We start from the raw sequence: 17,456 nt of genomic DNA, 5'->3' as shown, positions 1-17,456 counted from the left end.
TGTATATACAGAGATTCCTATTTTCTTTCTAGTACAATTAATTTATGTCACTGCTAATCTATAGCACTATTTCTGCCAACTTTCAATTCTTGTTTTCATTTCATCTCAAGCCCATTTCCTCAGAAGTTCCTGATATATTAGTATATTAAGCTAGAGAGAAGCCAGGCAGGGGCTGATGGGCATTTGGTAGCCCGGACACATCAATGAGTGCGAACGCTTCTCTGGCCTGGAAAACTGACCAGGGGATCCATGGTACCAGGGAGATACTTTATCAAGGTGCTGACCCCTTGCCGCCTGCCTGCAGATCCAGGCTGGCCAGCACTTCACCTGAACAGAGGCAGCAGACACATGTCCCCATGCAGCCTGCACAGCACACTGTTGCATCAATCAGGAGGCAATCTTCTTACTGGGCTTTCCTAAATAGGATATACACTTAGAGGCAATTGCAAACAATTACATTTTCTTGTGGATTCTGGTATACTTTGTAAACTCTTAAGGCCTTGACAGTGAAAGCACCTTTCTCAGTTTCCCCACTTGACAGTACAGAGACAGCTTCCCACCTGGCCAAATGTAATGCACTTGTGGGCAGTTTTCCATAGACATGATATTTACAAAGCGTGGTTGATGATGTTGTGCTTGGACAGCCAATGATAAAGCTATTTCACTTACTATGAGTGTGAAGGATAGCATTAATAGGACCCAACTAAGACACAGAGTGATGTCTAATAGGAAAACATCCAGTGTCCAAGTGATAGCGTCTTCCCATTGGTCTCCTGATAGCCAGAGAACTGAGATCATAACTTTGCCCATACTGAGCAAAGGGGTGGAATTAGGTTCCTAGGATAAGAAATGGGATGGGCCCTGCGGTTAAGGTTGAGAACGGAAACTTTGGGGTGAGGTGTGAAGCACGCACCAGTTAAGCACTTTAGGATTGATTAAAACCCACAAACTCCTTTCCTCAGTTTTGCCATTAGATGACCTCTGGGAGTCAGCTGATCCCTCTGAGCTTCTGACCTGCCTCTTAGGTCCCTTCCTGTCTACCAGTCTATGACCATGACAACCGGAAGTGGGACTGGGGCTGGCCAAGAGATGGAATGATGAGCGGTGGAGAGAAGAGGGAAAGAGCAAGGAGTGTTTGTGTTCGATGAAGATCCCACCGCAGAGAATTCAATCAGGGCAAAGAACTGTGATTGCCATGCCATTTGTGACTTGGTGACGGCTCAGATACCAGCTTGTGTGTCATATATCACACCGTAACTTGTTCTCCGTAGGGAATGTGACTTCTTGAGTGTTTCTCACATCCTAAGCAATATAATGAAAAAGAAACAGACTCAAGCTCCCAGGGCCTTTGAGTCTTCCAACCACACCCTTCCCACACTGCTGAGGATCAGCTCAGACTCCTGTAGGGCTATACCACTGGGGGGGGGGGGGGGGCTGGTTGAGGTAGACCAGAGTCCCCATCTAGGGCCTTGAAATCTTCATTTCACTTGATAATTCACTATAGAAAGGTCTTCTATGTGCTCTCGCAATTTGGGGATGTAATCTTTATCATGAAAATTCCACCACAACAAAATGTGATTGTGCTCAAATATATATTGACTGCCCTAGAAACCAGGCATTCATTACTCCCCCCGCCACCCTGCCACCGCCACTTTTTAAATGACTACTAACAATCTGTGCATGGGGAAGCTTCAAAAAAAATTAGAGTGAAACATGAACACTTTTTAAGTTATTACCATGTACATTTCCAAGGGTTCTTCATTCAAGTAATAGCCAGAGAAGGCCTTCCCAGAGCCTCTACAATATTGGACTCCTAGCAGCCTTGCAATCTTCATTTCTGACCTCTCCACCCCTCTCTCACTCCCTGCCAGCCACAGGGGGCCCTGCTAATCCTGGAACGTGCCAGGTATACGGAACCCTTGCCCTTACTGTTCCTTCTGTCTGAAACAAGTCCCTATGATGCCGCAACGTGCACTCCATACATTTTCTTTCTCAAGTGCCACCTCATCAACAAGGCCCTCCCTGGTCATCTTACAAAAATTAGTGTGCTCTGCCCCTACCCCCATCACTCCTTGTCACCTTTACCCTACCTTTTTCTTCAAACAATTAACTACCCTGTATGTATGCACGTGTCTGCCCCTACTAAGATGTGAGCTCCTGGTTGGACAGGCTTCTGTGGTTGACATTGTTCACTGTCGCACTCCTGTGTCTGAAAACATGCTTTGCTCATAGCAAGGGCTTGGAGATCTGCTGAGTTAATTTATACTAGTTATGTGCCCTCTCGTTTAGACATATTACTAACTTACTGGGCATCTACATTTGCCCTGCATTTCCTGCAAATTCCACCCATTTCTTTTTTTTTTTTTTTTAAGTTTATTTTACTTTGACAGAGACAGAGAGAGAGCACGAGCAGGGGAGGGTCAGAGAGAGAGAGAGAGAAAGAGTGAATCCCAAGCAGGCTCCATGCCATCAGCACAGAACCCACTGTGGGACTCAAACTCATGAACCATGAGATCATGACCTGAGTCACTATCAAGAGTCAGACGCGGGGCGCCTGGGTGGCTCATTTGGTTAAGCATCCGACTTCAGCTCAGGTCATGATCTCACAGGCTGTGAGTTCTAGCCCTGCATTGGGCTCTGGGCTGACAGCTCAGAGCCTAGGGCCTGCTTCAGATTCTGTGTCCCTCTCTCGCTCTGCCCTTCCCTCGCTCATGCTCTCTCTCAAGAATAAATAAACATTAAAAAACAAAACAAAACAAAACTTAAGAGTCAGATGCTTAAACCAACTGAGCCAGCCAGGCACCCCTCTACCCATTCTTAGAAATTGTGGGTAACTAGGTCTATTCCTCACCATGAAACTGACTTTAAAATATAAACCAATATTTCTCTAAAGGTCGGTCAATCTTCAGAAACACATCCTTCCTTACACAGAGCCCTGAGAGGCTGAGCTGCTCCAAACACAGCCTATGAGCAGAGGCTGAGGGAATCTGGTCTGTCAGAGGACCTGGAGTCACTGTCTGACATGAGTAATGTATCTGGAGACTGTTTTGTTTTTTTTTTTTTTTAATTTTTTAATGTTTATTTTTGAGAAAGAAAGAGAGAGAGAGAGTGAGCGTGGGCAGAGGAGGGACAGAGACAGAGGGAGACACAGAATCTGAAGCAGGCTCCAGGCTCAGCTGACAGCTCAGAGCCCCATGTGGGGCTCGAACCCATGAACCCTGAGATCATGACCTGAGCTGAAGTCATGGCTTAACCGACTGAGCCACCCTGGTGCCCCTCTGGGGACTATTTTCTATGCCTGAAATACATATTCTTTTTATTGTGGAGATGAAAAGCAAACGCCTACTTAATTTATACCTCAAAATGTCGAAACCATCCCTCAATTCTTATCTCTCCATTTGTTTGATTAAGTCCATTCAAATTCACAGTGTAGGAACTGGATTACCCAGGGTTTCTTCTTTCAGCAGAGTAAAATTTCATCTATTTGAAAAAATATGCTCAATAACTGAAGAAGGTGGTTAAAAAAGCTTTTCCTCTTTCCTCCTTTACCAGCTTATTAACACAAAGTGGAATTGCATAATGAATTATTTCTCTGAATCACGTATGCCAAGTGTGTTTCATAGACACTAAGAACTGGATCTTAGTGAAAAACAGATCGGGAGAGATCCTGTAATTCAAACTCGATTTGATTTGTTATTAAGAGCGCGGCAACAATGTCCCTTATGCTCATCTAGCATTCATGGTTCATGAAACAGTCCCACAGAAGGTATCCCATCGGAGTCTCCCACAGCCCCAGGACATGGGCAGCTCCATACTGACAGTGCAAGGGCAGAGCCCACGAGTGGAAGCCCCTCACAGGACCTCATCTTCTCTCACTCCAGGGCCCTGGTAACCCATGCGCATCTATCAGGAGTGAATACCACAGCTTGGCCAAACTGTCTAAATGCCATAAGTGCCCAAACGGTCATCATGGTTGTTTAAAATGAATACTTTCAAAATATTGATAATTGTTTTAAAAATTATTATTTAAAAAGTCTGGACGTAAGAGCAATATCTTTCAAAATCTGGTTGAATTTGAATAATCTTCTAGTTGAGTTTAGTGCATATCCTAAGATCAATCTTTCTCCTTCAAAGTTAAGTGTTTTTCAGTGTGACAATATGGAAAATTACCTTAACTAAACAAACACACAAACCAACCACCGCGGGCGCCCCCCCGCCCCCGAACAAAAAAAAACAGAAGAAAGTTCAAAATACGGATTCATTGACTGCCACACGGGACTTCTGAAGAAAGCTTTGCCATTCTCTCAGCCTTGACGGAAAGAGGCCCTGAGCACACTTGCCAGATGTCCTTAATGATTTCTCACCTCTGAAGTCAGATTCATCTAAGTGATAAAAAATTAAGGGCCGGTTATATCAATAAGCTGAACTCAAAGTATTTATGAGGCCACTATTATCAGTTTAGTACCAATTGCTGTGGGGATTTAAAAAAATTTAAAGGCCAGTTCTTTACCCTAATGGTGCTCAGAATCTTGGTGATTCTTGCATACAAAGCAATATATAATTAAGCACTAAACTGGGTAAATACCACAGAAATTCAGAGGAGGGGCAGCTGGAAAGGTCACAGAATGTTCCCTGGGGTTGGTCAAATCCTGCAGGATGAAAAAAGGAGACAGGACAGTTTTCTCAGCAGGAGTAATGGCTTAGTTTAGACAAACAGCAATGGAAATAAACATGGCATGCCAATTAAAAACAAAAATCAATGCTATAGTATGTTTTCACAAGGCTCATGCAATGGATCTGATGTGCATCCCCATCTCGAGAACTCGAATATTAGGGTGCTCCTCCAGAAATTATATTAAAAAGGGGCCTTTAGGTCTGATTAGGAAAAATGATAATGAGGGCTCTGGGACAGTTGCTCCATTACTTATAAAGTAAATCTAAACACAAGTGAAAGAAGAGGAGACAGCCAGAGCATGGAGACAGGGATGAGCTGCCCTGGGAGGGCAGGAAGGAAGGAAAAATACACTATAGGTCCAGGGTTCATTTGCACAAGGAGTAATGTTCTGCCCTCAGTAAAGTATTGGTAATACTCAAATGTTTTCTGGCAATTAACTTCAAGGTCCTCAAAAGTGTTTTAAGATGGAGAAAACTAGGTTATCTTTGGGAGGTCTAACAAAAGCAAGTAATCTAGGGTTGTTCAAACCTTGAAGGAAAAAAAAAAAAAAACTTCCCTCTGACCTGGGACTGATATCGGGCATGGCAAAAAGGTGGGTGGGGACAGGGCAAGAACAGAAGTACAGGCATGATTAGTAACAGCAGTACAGCCCAGCACCTGGCTTTGGTAGGGAGGCAGAAATCAACTAAGTGAAGTTAACAATAGCAGCTGAGAAGCAAGAAAGCTCCATGGTTACCAGATGTTTGATCCCTCCCATGGCCATCCTGGGGTGTGAAGACCCAGAAGGAAGTCCTGGGTGAAACTGAGAGCCAAACACTAATGCAGTCTTTAGGCAAATACATCCCCACGCTGAGGACCAGGGAAAGTGGGTTTTGCATCTTTAAGAAAACATAGTCCCTATACATCTACTTACTTTTTTACGGGGGAGCTTGGCCACTGAGAAGAAAGGAATTAACTGGTCAACTTCAGATGGTTCCCACTCTCACAAATATTATAGAGCTCTTGCTAGTTCCAAGAGGGTACAGAAAGGTGTAGACCCCAGAACAGAACATCCCATCTTCTCTAGGAGAGGGGCTGCTTTAATGAGCTGATGAGAATGATGTGAATTATCCCCAGTCTGGGCCCTCCAGTCCTGAACCAGAAGGGACCCATCAATGGGTAATTCTGGAGCACTTTATTCCAACCCATTTATTTCCTTAAGGAGCACCCAGCTTTCCCTTCCACTCTTCCTGGTGCCATCAGCCAACTCAAATCCTCAATGGAAGGGAAAGATCTTGAATTAAATTTAAACACCTGCTCAGCAAACTTCCTCTTTTGCATGGATTACAGAGTCAACTTCAGCCCAGCCTCTAAGACAGTTGCCTTCCAATGCAGAATTAGGGAAGTCTACCCCACGTCAACATGTCAACATGGTTTCAGTCTCATTAGCATCCCCAAATCCTTCTGCCCAGAAGCTGATGAACCATCAAGGAATCAATTTCTTCTTTCTCTGATGCCTCCCTTACAAAGTACGTGCCCTGCAAAGAAATTCTGATTTCTTCCTTCACACACAGCTCTGCGTTTGGGCTTTCCTGCTCCCCTCGGCTTTAGGTCTCTCTGGTTAAACACACGCAGTGGCAGTCAGTCCCTCTGGTCCTGCAAAGTCTGGTGCTCAGCAGGAGAACCCTTGAGACAGTATGCCTTCCCACACTTCTGCAGTACTTGACACAGATAACGCAATCATGTGAGAGCTGCTTCAGATGCCTCCTTTCCTTCCCTGCCCACATGACTATCACATCCCTGGTTTGTCCCAGGTTTATGTGCTCATCATCTCTGACAGGCACCACCCTAGCAGACTCCTTCCTCACTGACCTGCCTTTAGTCTCACCTGCCTCCGATCCACATTCTATGTTGTTGCTGAAATCAGCTGACTATAAAAGATCTGACTTAAAACATATTTGATGTGTTTGTCAGCAGTATAAAACTAATGTCCTCAAAAGGACATACATGATCCTTCATGATCTGACTCCTATCCACTCTTTAACTGTACCTCTGGAGTTTCCCCTGGCCCTCCCCTTTCCTGAGCTTCTTGTATTCCCCACAGCACCTCTGTGCCTCCAGCTGGCCATACTTTCATATCCTTGCACATCTGGCAAACCCCAACTTGGTTTTCAAGTCTTGGTTCAAGATCCCTCCAGGACTCACCCCAGATAGCCCTGGACACCCCTGTTTTCACTGACCTTTACCCATACCTTCATATTTTTTCTGCAATTTTGTGCACATCTGTCCCAAAATTAGATAAACTCTCAGGTCATCAGTATTTGTTGAATGGATTGATGAATTAATTAATGAGTGGATGAGAGAAACTTCTGAAGATACAGATTTGGAGATATTGGTGTATGGGCCAGTGGTACAGTCACGAGGGAAAATAAATCACCCAGAAAGAACATAGAAAACCACAAGACGAAAAGACCAAGGTTATAATTTGGAGAAAAGAAAGACAAACCCTCAGGGAAAGAGAACTAAAAAAAAATTTAAAAAGCACGGAGAAAACTAGGGGCTTGTATCCCAGAGACCAAGGCAGAAGAGATTCAAGAAAGAGGGAATGGTTTGCACTGAGCTAGTCCTTTACAGTGGTAAACGATAATTATCACATCATTGTATAAGGACATGTGGGTAAAAATCTTATAAAGTTATGCAAATGGAGGCTACACAATATAGACACAGTTTTGTTTTTATTAAGATAATTCTTTTTTTTTTTTAATTTTTTTTTCAACGTTTATTTATTTTTGGGACAGAGAGAGACAGAGCATGAACGGGGGAGGGGCAGAGAGAGAGGGAGACACAGAATCGGAAACAGGCTCCAGGCTCTGAGCCATCAGCCCAGAGCCCGACGCGGGGCTCGAACTCACGGACCGCGAGATCGTGACCTGGCTGAAGTTGGACGCTTAACCGACTACGCCACCCAGGCGCCCCTTAAGATAATTCTTAATCAAGTCTCACTGTTTCCAGTTTCAGATTTTGCCAGCCCACTGTTTTCCCTTACCATGTTATCTGAAAAGTGTATTTTTCTCTTATCAATTTTTTTTCCTTAAAAAAAGTTTTTTTTAATGTTTATTTATTTTTGAGACAGAGAGAGTGCAAGTGGGGCAGCGACAGAGAGAGACAGAGAGAGAGAGAGAGGGAGAGAGAGAGAGAGAGAGGAAGACACAAAATCTGAAGCAGGTTCCAGGCTCTGAGCTGTCAGCACAGAGCCCGACGTGGGGCCCAAACCCCAGACTGTGAGATCATGACCTAAGCCGAAGTCAGACACCAAACCAAATGAACCACCCAGGCACCCCCTCTTATCAATTTTTTTCTAACATATAGTTTAGTTTGAATTCAGAGCCACTCTTGTAACACTAAGGTGGATTTCTTCAGTTTAGGTTTTCTAGACACATAGAGATGTCAACTGAATCAGACTAGAAGTTTTTATACGACAGAAATTAAGCCCTTGTACTTAAGAGAGAGTGAATAAATAAATATGCTTGGAAGGAATGACTGAATTTCTTATATTTTTAACACAGAAGTTCGGTCATCTAGGATCATACTATCATCCATACCCTGGCCAATATGGAGCCCATGGCAAACACTGCGAAACATGGCCAAACATGGCCATTTTCCCGCTAAGCCTGCAAAAGCCCACAACACCCCACAAGCTACTAGCAACTGGTCAGAGCTGGCCCAGGTGACTTGAGACAGTACATCATCTCAAGTTCACTGCATTAGACTTGAGCTTTCCTAGTCCTCTGTTGGTGTCTGCATGGTACACAGCCAGCAGAGCAGCGGTCTGCTAAGAGGAAAATGGGCGGAAACAAAGTAGTTAAAATGTGACTTAGCCCTTCTGCTTTTTACCTTTAGGACCTTCCATCACAGACTGAACGAAAGTTTCTTAAGCTAATGATTTCACACACACACACACACACACGCCATTGTAGGTCAATTCAGAGAAGTGAATTACAGAACACGCTACTTCCCGATATCTGTCACTGACCACCTCTGGCTAGACACCTTTGTTAAACGGCTGTATGAAACTCGGGGTTTAGCCATACATTGCTTTTTTAGGAAGATAAATCTGGCAGTAGTCTGTTCTTGCATGTTCCTGTTTATTTTTTATTTATTTATTTATTTTTTTAATTTTTTTTTTCAACGTTTATTTATTTTTGGGACAGAGAGAGACAGAGCATGAACGGGGGAGGGGCAGAGAGAGAGGGAGACACAGAATCAGAAACAGGCTCCAGGCTCTGAGCCATCAGCCCAGAGCCTGACGCGGGCTCGAACTCACGGAGCGCGAGATCGTGACCTGGCTGAAGTCGGACGCTTAACCGACTGCGCCACCCAGGCGCCCCGCATGTTCCTGTTTAAAAATGCTTAGCTGGTGTCCCATTGTTTATCTGTATGTAATAGGATAAAATCCAAACTCCCCTGCATGGCATCAACTTCACCACGAAAGGACCATTACATTCTCCTTCTCCTGCCTCTGTTCATTATTCCATCATACCAAGTCTTCTTCTTTTCTATGACACTAAGTTATAAATAAACTTGGTGACTGTAACATACAAATGTATTACCTTTCAATTATGTGGGTTAAAAGTTCAAGATGGATCCTACTAGGCTAATCAGAGAGTTGGCAGGGCTGGGTTCTGGAAGCCTTAGAACAGCATCTGTTTCCTTGCCTTTGCCAGCTTTTAGAGGGTGGCTGAATTCTTGATTTGTGGTTCCCTTGCACCTTGAAAGCCAGTAATGGCCAGTCAAATCTTTTGCACATGGCATCCCTCTGACACTGACTTCTGCTTTCCTCTTCCACCCATACAGACTCTTGTGATTACACTGGGCCTCCCGAATAATCCAGATAATCTCTCCATCTCAAAAGCTTCAACTTAATCACATCTGCAAGGTCCCAGAGTGGACAGCTTGGGGTGGGGGGCATTATTCTAATTACCATACTGGTATTCCTTCTGCCTGTAGAGTTCATGAGTCTGCTTAGAAGACTTCCACCCAAATTCCTCAGGAATTCCTTAAGCTCCTGTGGAAATGTCACTATTTTCATGGGGGCCTCTCTTCCTCCAACCCAAGAGGCTCATTTCTCTGGTCTCCTCAGTCGCATGTACAAATACCTCTTCCTGAAGCACTTACCTCACTCTAGAGTTTATTTGTCCTCCAGTATGTGTCTCTGACTAGATTCTGAGTCACTAAGTCTTATTTGTTTCTGCAGCTCCCGGGGCCTACCTATTAAAGGCTGTGGGGAAGAAAAATGAATGTTATATTTTAATGAGTGAAGACCTTGGGTGGAGGCAGAGGCAAGACAGTATGTTTGGAGTACAGCTTAGAAACTAGTTCTGACAGCTCTGAACTGGGTCTTATCACATCATCAACCAAACCCCTTAATCCTTTAACCATTCCAGGGAGGCACTGTAGCAAACTTAAACCATTTGCATCTAGGGATATTTCTAACTTTAATGTGAATTGACATGGATCACAAAATGTTAAATTTTTAGTGTCTTCCTGGGCATGGTTGGAAAAGGGCAAGCTGCACCCCCAGTGCTTGGTCAGGTTAGGGAAGTGATGCTATCCGAGTGATTTCTGAATTCCAAAAAAATGACACTCGTCTAACAAACCTGACTGTACTACGTTGGAGGTTAAAAGCAACTTTGCCACAATATTTATTTGGTATTTCAGTATCTGGAAGCTCTTGCATTAAAAAAAAAAGAACAAAAAGCTCCAATTAAGCAAAGTTGAAATAGCCTCATTTATTTAAATTGCAAGCCAAATGAGAGGTTGAATAAATTATGGTCACACGAATGGGGGGATATCTATTTTTTTAAAATGTTTTATTTATTTTTTGAGAGACAGAGAGCGTGAATGGGGAGGAGCAGAGAGAGAGGGAGACACAGAATCCGAAGCAGGCTCCAGGCTCCGAGCTGTTAGCACTGAGCCCGATGCAGGGCTCGAACCCACAAACGGTGAGATCATGACCTGAGCCGAAGTCGGATGCCTAACCGACTGAACCAACTGGGGGGGTGGGAAGGAGGGGAGTGGGATATCTATTTTTAAAGGCCAATAGTTTGCTGTGAATCTCCAATGTCACTAACAACACAGTACAGTATAGAAATCTGAAGACATGGAAATAAAATGAAAAATGACGTGCCTAACAGTTTAGCTGGAAGAACCCAACAGGGACAAAAAAGAAGCAATTATCACCTGTTTCCTGATTGGGATACAAAGTCTACCCTCCTATTTTTTCTTCATTAGTAAAACCCTTCATTTTCTTCGTTAATAAGACCCCTCTTCAACCTAACTCCTGTCAGCTGTGTTCATTTTAGTTTAGGGGACTCCGTCCTCTGGTGGAATCCCTGAAGCCAGAAGCAGTGTTTCAACGTGCCTCTTGTTAAATTTCATTGTTTTTTCTAACCTTGAAAAAATGAGATGTTTGGATCCAGAAGAGTCCTACTGATCTGCATTAGAGCTTACATTCACCAAGAGGAAAACTAAAACCTTGCTGCTTCCTCTAGGTCAAGAAGAGCCCAAGGCTAAGGGGAGACATGACCGACTTCCATTGGGGAATGCAGCCAGAGAACACGACCTGTGTACTGGGTGAGTTGCACATATACTCAGTACTTCATGGCAGACTTTAAATGTGATGCATTTTTATAGAAAAGGGAAGTATAATTCTCAATATTTGCGCTGTTTTCTTTCAAACTTCTAAATTTTTCTATGAATGTATTTAGAAGTACATTTAGGAGCAATGAACACCACCAGCCAAACTCTTTGGCTAAAATGGAGGAAATTGGTAGAAATACTAATCATATTGCTATTGTTGTTGTCTGGACATTTCAAGCCTTCCCTGTTCTTAAATCTTGCTTATGTATAGGCAAAAGCATAAAGCCCATTGGGGAAATCACTCAGAGTATCTGGAATTAGAGCTGGAGCCATCTCAGGCCAAAACAAACATTAAAGGCTATTCACAAACCAATGAAAAGTCAATGCACCTCCAAAGCATATTAAGGTCTGTCAAGAATGCAAACAAATTTTATAATAAGCTTAATAAAGAAAACAACTGACCTACTAAGTGGTACTTATGGAAACAGGCTTGAGAATATAGCCTTAGAGGTAGAACTGGTTCCCACTAGAACAAGAATTGTTTACCTTGCTCCTATTAAATCCAATAATCCAAAGAGTGGTAATGGTACCAACTGTTTTAGGAAGAACCAACAGTAGAAACTCCAGTGGGATCTACAAACCGCATTTTTCTGTAAAATGCCAGTAGAACTGCATCGTTCTAACGTTCTCTTTTCCTAATATAAATCTTTTTCCATCTTTCATTTCATCCTGAACAATCTTACTATGTTCAGCATAGTAGCAACTGAAAAAAAAAATGTGTTTCATCTAGAAGCAAAAGTGAGAAACCTTTACAAAAAACACTGAGCTTCTCCAACGCTAGATTTCCAAGTTCTTAATATAAGCTAAGATAACGCAAAATAAAGACTGCCACTGTAACCAAACTTTTCTGCTACCAAGTATCCTTAAAAACAAGGACAATTCAACCATAATAGATTATTTTCTACAGCGTGAGCAGATAATGGACCTACAAACAGTCTTCCTTTTTTGCTGGCTTGCTTTATAAATCTTGCAACTTGCAAGCTCAAGTTGTTTTTGGAGGCGAAGGCAAGTTAATGGTCGAGCTTAAAATAAATAGGCTTTGCAATTACTTTTTTTTTTTTTAAACCAACGAAGCACGTTTCCCCATTCCACGCCATGAAGCAATTCGATGTCAACTTGCTATGGAGTCAAATGCGACAAACTCCGAGAGCTCCAGTCGCGAGGCGGCGACTTGCTGCACCCACAGCTTCCCGCACTCCTGCAGCATCAGGACGCGGCACTCTCTCGGCTCTGGGCGCAGAACCCAAACTCCGGGCCTCCCGGCCACGGGACAGTACACCCTACCCCCGTCCCGGGGAAACTGAGGCACGGTGACCCAAGCGATCTGGAGTCTGGCGAAGGCCCCCGCCGCTGCTTGGCGTTCCAGTGGCCCCGGAGGTTTGGGAGGCTCCTCGGCAGCACACTGTAGACACCGCGCTCCTCACCGTAGGAAGATTATGGCACAAGCCCAAGAGGTGGCTGTCCCCAACCCACCGGCCCCCGGGGTCCCGCCCCGCACGGATCTCGAAGCATCCTGCGACCCCCCAGGAGCCTGCTTCTGGGACCTCGCGGCGCCTCCAGTGCGCAGCCTACGCCTTGGGCTTCGCCAGCCTAAGCTCCCGAAAGTTCCGCGGCCCCAGCGTCCGCAGCGACCCGGCCGCCCACCCCGTGCGGGGCTCCCTGCCACCCGCGCCCAGTCGCCCCATGCTGTCCCGGCGCCCCTGCTAACCTGACGCCGCCGCCCCACTCAGGTGGCCGCCGTGCGCCTCTCGCCATGGCCAGCCTGCGAGCTGTCGCCGCTCCGCGCCCCGCGCCCGACGCCCGGCAGCACCGACTGCAGGCGAGCCGCCTCCGCCAGCGCCTGGCAGCGATGCGGGCTGCGCCGCGGGCGGCCGAGAGTGCGGAGCTTCCCACCTACAGGAGCCGGAGCCTGCCGGTGCCGAGCATGCCCAGTGCGGCTCGCCGGGCGGCGCGGAGGCACGGGGCCAGGCGGGGTGTCGCCGCCGGGTTTTCGCTGCAGCCACCGGCGCGGGGCGGAGCTGGCGGCGCCGGGCGAACCTGTGGGAGCCGGGGGACACGCCCGCAGAGGAGTGGGGCGGGCTGGGGGCGCGGAGTCCCTCATTCAGTTTGCGCAGCCTCCCGGGGTGGGACTCCGCCGGCCCCGGGGCCCCGCTCAAGCACGTCTTGGGTGTTGCTGGAGCCGAGGGCACTTATTTCCGACGCTGTGGTGCTTGGGCAGCGTGACTGATAATTGTCAGGGGGCAGGGCGCTCCCAGGGCTTCCAGCGCAACTTTTCTGAGCGTCGCGTCGCCTTGTTGTTTAGGGACACCCGGGAACAGGTTTCCTAGGATCCCATCCTGGGATACCGGAGAGAGCCAACGTCCAGCCCCTGAACTTACCGTGTCTCCAAGGCCACCTGTCAAGCCACTTTGCAATTAAAAGCTTCGCTTGTCTCCCCGGGTGACTCTGCTGTTAGTTCTAAAGCCCACACTGAAGAAGCTGGAAGAAAACACAGCAGGACGTTCACTGGTGGCTTCTGAGAGGTGGGGTTCCAGGGATTTTAAATGTTCCTCATTTTCGATTATTTGTAGGTTTCTATGTTTTCTCTAATGAACGATATGGTGCTTTTTAAAGAAGGTATGTTATTCTAAAATTATTTGTGAGTAACGCCTGCAGAACTTCAGCAGCACAACCCTGCGACGTAGGCAGCGCCCCCCGCCCTCCTCGTTTTCTTTTTAGACTTGAGGGAGACAATTTCTGGGGGCTGGGCCAGGCTCCGCCTCCCCGGCTCCTTTCGGCCCGCCCCCTTGGCCACGCCTCACCTCGATCCTTTTACTCCAGTACCGCCCCCTTCTCCTTCGGCTACCGCGAAAACTAGGGGAGGTGGATTTTCAACACTGACGTTCCCCGTGGCTCTTGTAGCCAGACTGGGCATGTTCCGCCGCCGGGTCAGGGACTGCTGACAGGAGAGAGGCGTCTTTAAGCAACTCTCAATCTCCCTCCTTCTTCACTCTGTCCTTGGCGAACGAAACAAAGTAGCACCTCCGACCCCCTGCCCAGAGCTCGGACCTGCAAAGTGGGTCAGGACTCGACTGAGCATGCTCAGGACAGTGCCAGAATGCCGCACGCGGCTGCATCTCGTTGCCCAAGGTTGATGTAGCTGCGCTCGCTAGTCACGACCTCGAAGGTCAGGAGGCGGGTGCACGCCGGGCCCCCCCCCCCCCCCCCGCGGATATTGCCTTGACACCTGGACACGTCGCCCCTACCCAGGCTGAATTGGGAGGCGGGGGCAGGGTGCGTGGGATCTGGCTTATAAGTGACTCAAAGCCTGATTTTTCCCTAAAAGATTGAAATTAGAAATCATATTTTAACATTAGCTTTATGGCATCTCCAATAATCACATATTTTAGCTCTAAGAACTTTTCAACCCACCTTTCTTTAGAGAAGTGTAAACCTTTTTTCAAGTATTTAATAAGAACTCTTTACATTTGTAGTAGAACCCTAAATTCTCACTTGTTTTATCAAAGATTAAATGTTTGTCCTCACTTTCAAATAATTCCGCAGGATTATATCCCCCCCCCCCCCTGGGGGATTGTTTTTTTTCTCGGAGGCTCCTGCCCACCTCTTTTCAAAGTCTCAGAGAATCTGTAGAATACTCTCTTGCTGTCTTAGATAGGCTTGAGGCAAGTGTGGGAAACTTGCTCTGAATCCTCCGTTGCAGAAGAGAACACTGAAGTGCAGAGGGATAAGAGGGAAGAGATTTTACAGGCTTGTGGTGAATAAACTCAAGAACCCAGAGACAGCCTTGCAGTAAGGCCAGGTGGGGGAGTGGGATACTTTTCTGTTTTCTGTTTTCTATCTGAGGAGGAGAAAGATAGGCAGGTGATGTTTGGTTTGAGAGTGGGAAATACCCTCACTAAGGGTTGGCTTCATCTCAACCTTTCCCTCTCATCCAGCTCTGGTTCAGCTTTGGCCTGATGGGAGGCACCGTCTTTAGGTGGAAGGTCACTCCTAGGAAGAACCTCACTGTCTCCCCCTAGACTCTAACTTGTGCTCAGGTCACCCTTATCCCTGAACTTTGAGACTCCATTGTTGCTGGTACCTTCTGAGCACTGCTGTTGATCCCTATAGACATCCACACCACAAATAGTCTGGTTGGGGGAAAGATGGGTAGGACATCTCTTTAACAGTCCATACTGCTATTCAGATGGGGGAACAAATGAAGCTTCCTGGTCCCCAGTCTTCCATGACACAAACCTTTTTTGGTTTTAATACTTTTCTGACTGTTCCTTCTCCTCTTCTTTCTCCAGGTTCTTTTCCTTTGGACCACTCCATTGTAAGTTTTCTGTCCTATGCCCTCTTCTCTTCGGCTCTCCCTAAGGGTGCTCATCCAGTGCTATGACTGTCAGTGCCAAGGTGGTATTCAGTTGGTGTGTGCATATAGGGCCATGGTAGCTGTTGATTGTCCAATTGTTTCTGGTCCATCAGGTACCTGCTCTGATTGGTCAGTATCTATGCCTCACTATTTGTCTCTACTGGTTATTAATATTTTGAATATTATCTTTACTCCTAACATTATATTCCTCTCCAAATCTCCCTGCGTTCAGACCTTTATATGTCATCTACCAATCTTAATTGCTATGACCCTCGGGAAACTTGAGCCAAATATGTCTCAAAACAGAACTTATGAGCTGTAGTTATTCTTCTACTTAAATGTCCTAACTTGGCTACTGGTGTGTGCCCCATAAAAATGAATGCTATCCTAGATTCATCCATCTGCCTTTCCTCTGTCATCCAGTGAGTCACTGCCCTTAGACATCTCTGAATACAGACCCTCCACCTGCATTGCCTTCTCGGGTCCATCATCCCTTCTAAATGGGTTCTCTCTCTCTGTGTTGCCTCCAATCTAGCCTTCTTGCCTCCTCAGACTTTTCCTTTTAAGCAAATTATATTTCAGCATATCTGCTAAAAATCTTAAATTGATTCATAGTGCCTTCAGGATAAAGTTTTAAGCATGAACTGGCCCCTGTTTCCCCTCTCCAGATTAGTCTCCAGCCAGTGTCTCCTCATGTCCCATATCCTAGTGGATGCAACCTATTTGCTATGGGAATTCCTGCCTCCATGTTCTTTTAGTACTTTTGTTTCTTCTTTCCTCTTGTTCACCCCTTGGCAACTGTTAAGCCTTCAAGGTCCAGTTCAGGCTGACTCCCCTGTGACCTCCACAAGATGACTTCATCCTGAATACTTCACCTGTATCATATACTTTGTCTTCATTTTTGATACTAACCTTGATTTATTATTATTTTTTCAACTTCTCCACTACATTGTAGGCGATGTGACAGCAAGGGCTTGTCTCAACCATCTTTGTATCCTTATGTTCAGTTTTTAGTAACATTTTACTTAACAAATGAATGATAGACGTTTGTACCCTTGCGATATTTAAAGTTCATTAATTTTTAAAATTCTTCCTGAAATTGTAAATGGAATGCAAAGAAAAAGTACCAGAACAAAGTCACATCACATACAACCTGCTGAATGGTTATGTTTTTTGAGCAATATAAGCAAGATTCAAATTTGACCTTAAACCCAGTGAATTTTTTTACCTGCTTCGGAAATCAGGAAGCGTTTTGTGAGCCAATCTGATTTTCTTGTATTATCAGTCTGTAACTGCTGAAAGCTCAGCATTGTATTGCTAATTAATCCACAAATTCCATTGTTCTCTATCATTGTGTTTCCTTCCCTGGGGTTGTTATAATCCTCTAATTATATAGTTAGTCCTTAGAATAGATTTTGTTTATTTTTTTTCTGTTGAAAGTATGGCACCTCTGGAAAGCAGATTAACCCTTTAGGAATGAACATAATTTTTATGGTTCTACCAGTTCCCATTGTCTTCCCAGAGCTCCTACAGCTAACTTATGGAGGGGACTGACCACTGGCTTCAGAACCCTCCACGGGATGAGGAACACATTACAGACCTCCTGGATAGAATGGTCTATGGGGCAGCAATTTTAGCAAGCCCTGAAGGGGATTCCAGACACTGTATTTGAGAACTGTAGTTCTACATCATGTAATAACTGTCGGTCCAGAACTTCAAGTATCCCCAGTATTGGTTTTCTTTGGCGGA

At 45.5% G+C, this 17,456-nt stretch overlaps 1 protein-coding gene across 6 annotated transcripts in view; it reads right to left on the bottom strand.

The window, feature by feature from the left end:
• MFAP3L (microfibril associated protein 3 like) overlaps positions 1 to 13,828 on the bottom strand; it is a 136,347-nt gene extending 122,519 nt beyond the window's left edge. For 2 of the 6 annotated variants that reach the window (XM_040470645.1, XM_040470680.1), the window contains exon 1: positions 13,062 to 13,169. The gene's annotated coding sequence lies outside the window, so the exon portion shown is untranslated. Of the gene's footprint in view, positions 1 to 13,061; positions 13,170 to 13,731 lie in introns of those variants that run through there. The other 4 variants (XM_040470689.1, XM_040470684.1, XM_040470654.1 and 1 more) reach the window with 3 other exon arrangements.
• Positions 13,829 to 17,456: the final 3,628 nt, after the last annotated feature.

This window comes from Herpailurus yagouaroundi, unplaced genomic scaffold (genome assembly GCF_014898765.1).
Source record: "Herpailurus yagouaroundi ecotype Mexico unplaced genomic scaffold, PumYag 28, whole genome shotgun sequence".
NCBI lineage: Eukaryota > Metazoa > Chordata > Mammalia > Carnivora > Felidae > Herpailurus > Herpailurus yagouaroundi.
The sequence above is the reverse complement of the archived record's forward strand: the minus strand, read 5'-3'. Positions and strand labels throughout refer to the sequence as shown.